Genomic DNA, 3,063 nt, shown 5'->3' on the forward strand with positions numbered 1-3,063 from the left:
TTGGCTATGGGAAGTAGACAAAATTGCCGGGGTGAGAATTGGGATCTTGGGGGTGGGATGGGATGGCGGTAAGGGGTAATGGGTAGAGAAAAGGGAGAAGGGGAGGATGGGGGGAACTTGGGAAAAAATGATGATTGTGATAAAGTAAGGTTGGATAGGGGAGCACGGAAGCACAATTCTTAGATAAGGGAGCCACCTTAGGTTTGGCAAGAGACTTGAACCTGAATATGTATTGATTGTCCCATATACATAAATTTGCTAAATCTGCAATATGAGTAATATTCATTTGCCAAAAAATGATTAGGAAGCAGGCCTCAAGAATTTACTCTCAGATGAGGTACAAGTAAATATTGTGAACATACATCACATTGCTTAACAGTCTGATCAGCAATGTCTCTTGTTTATATAAATTGTTTTCTTTAACTTTTACTCTTTTGATGCTGTTATGTGGGAGTCCATGTGTGACTCAGTTTCCATCTGGAGTCAGTTCTGACTTAAAGAAGTCATCTGAGCTCATTGAGTTCTGCTTTTCCCAGTAACCTTAATGGCTGTGAGTAATGTCTGCGTTAGCCCACAGAAAGAACATTTTTGCTCAGATGGAAGAGAACATTTTTCTATTAAGAGTTGGGCTGAGGCACTCCGCATTAGAGATTAGGAGCTACTTAGCTGAATAAGCTCACCTGTTTGAGCTTCCTCCCAAGGATAGTGCAGGGAGGCGATTAGCCAGCTGTACTGCCCTCTGTTCTGCCTTTTGCCTGTAATTAGTATATATGCTGGTTGAGAAATAAACTTTGGGCTGTTTGGTATTTACCTTCAGTCCTCCTGTTCTATCCTATGCTTCTGTCTTCATTTCTCTTAATCTGTCATTTCCTATAACTTCATGCCCCCTCCCATGTAACCGCTTGCTGATTCCCGTCAGAGTAGGCCCCCGACAGTGTAAACCATGTGATCACTGAACAAAGCTCAACTTGAGATAAAACAATCGAATACCTTTATCAGCTAAAGCGTTACCTTCAACCAATGGGCCAGGAAGCTTTGAATGCTCTCTAATATGACCCACAAAGCACGGTAATTTTTTTTTTTAAGAATGGCATCTTCAATTTGCTGGAACAGTATTTTAACTTGACTATTACTAGTTCCAATGCAGGGGACAGTTTCTACGACCTGAAGAGCTTTAAAAGTGTAATGACTGTCAGTGTATAAATTAAATGCATTAGTTGAAAAAATCCTGGAACACTACAGCCACAATTCAGAGCTCAACTATTTGAGCTGAGGCCAGATCTGTTTGCACTACATGTCCTTCACCAGCAACAACACATGCTCCTCTTTCATTGGAAGAACCATCTGCAGAAGCTGACAGAGCATCCTTGAAGGGACGCTTCATTACAATTTTAGGAAAAGTAACAAATGTACTTGTGCAGATTGCAGCAATCAATCAACTGGAAGATGATGATCAGTTGGCCTAAAAATTGAGCAAACTTAATTTTTCAAGAATTAGTATTTAGAAATAACCAATCAAACTATTGCTTAATAAATGGAATGCTGATCATGTTCGGTTCTCTACAGTATATCACCTAGATTCCACTTTTTTTTTTTGTACTAAACAAGCTACTGCTTCAAAATAAGAGTTGAATACTTTGGTTGTGGGAACAGGTAGATGTGATGATAATAATTATCCTTTTTGCTATAGTATGGCTTTTGGAGTAAATCTTGTAGGTAAAATACATGCCTGACAAGGTTGATCAGAATTATTATAATGTACCTATTGATTCTGTATTACATATTCCACCTGCACAGTATCTGTTTAGCAGTGTCAGTAAGATGTCTGAGGTACTGATAAATATTGTGTACATATTGTGGACTGGGATCACTACTCCCCTTAAGAATCTCACTGTGGGGCTCACGGTTTCCTGTAGACAACTTCAAATAGGGCTAAAGCCACTGGATATCCCCCAATAACTTCCGTAAATCATTCAAAATTTGCAAGATATTTTTTTCTAATCCAGGCTCCGAATATCCCCTTAGCAAGCAAGCACCAATTTTTATTTCTACAGACTCCCAGCTGGGGAGTGCTGCAAGGTCTCATTAACTCCTCTTAAATCCTGCATCAATCTCCACTCTCATGATAGTTTTTAAGCCCCCAAACAGGAGAATTCTTGCATCTTCTCTTCTGTGCAAGGCTAATGATCTAACCATACAGGTTCTTTGGGTTTAGGACCCATGCTGCATCTGACCATTCCCTACCATCTGACTCCAGCTACCAGTCACTGGAGGCAAGCCCCCTAAACTTTCTTGTCTCCTGTGCTCCTGGCTCCCCTGTGGTGACTACCTATGGAGCAGAGGAGTGCTCTACATCCAACTGGGGACCAGGAACAGGAGGCTCCAATTCACCTATACCTCTTGGGCCTGGGTGGGGTGCAGTCCACACTCTCTGTGGCTTGGCAGTCCCATCAGAGGCAAGCAGTGGTGACAACTGAAAAACTTAGCCCAGGTGCCCAGGTGACCATCATTGCAGTGGCTCTGAGATCCTGATGTCCACAGGCTTGGCTAGCTGGGAACTCAAGTGGGTAGGGCCATGTCATTGTTCCTTCCCCAAGCCAGAGCAAACCTAAAATATCAGTGACTATGCCACCAGTGTGGAAGAGGGGGTGGGGAGTTTAAAGTATTTAAAGTTTAAAATTATTCTACACTTGTCTCTGCTCTACCTCAGTTCTCATGGCTTTCAAAATATAACCACTTACAACCAGCTATTATTTTACTGTCTCATATCTACATTTATATAAAAATTTTTACTCTTGATATATAATCACTGCCATTTCACATTTCTTATTTATTTGAATGCTCACTTCTCATCTCCATACTTACATTGTGATATTCATATGCTATGTCCATCATATTCTCCATCTGTACCATTGTATACACATCTGGGCACCATATGTTGTGATCCCTACATTGAGGCCCGTCTGTTGGGGTCCAACCTTGATGGGTTCATAAGCTCCAGGGTAGGGGCATTTGAAATGTTAGGCTGGCTGGGCAATGGTGAAGCAAGCCTTTAATCTCAGC

At 41.5% G+C, this 3,063-nt stretch overlaps 1 pseudogene; it reads left to right on the forward strand.

The window, feature by feature from the left end:
- LOC101993733 overlaps nt 1-3,063 on the forward strand; it is a 16,454-nt pseudogene that overhangs the window by 12,661 nt on the left and 730 nt on the right.

Source organism: Microtus ochrogaster, chromosome 26 (genome assembly GCF_000317375.1).
Source record: "Microtus ochrogaster isolate Prairie Vole_2 chromosome 26, MicOch1.0, whole genome shotgun sequence".
NCBI classification, from domain to species: domain Eukaryota; kingdom Metazoa; phylum Chordata; class Mammalia; order Rodentia; family Cricetidae; genus Microtus; species Microtus ochrogaster.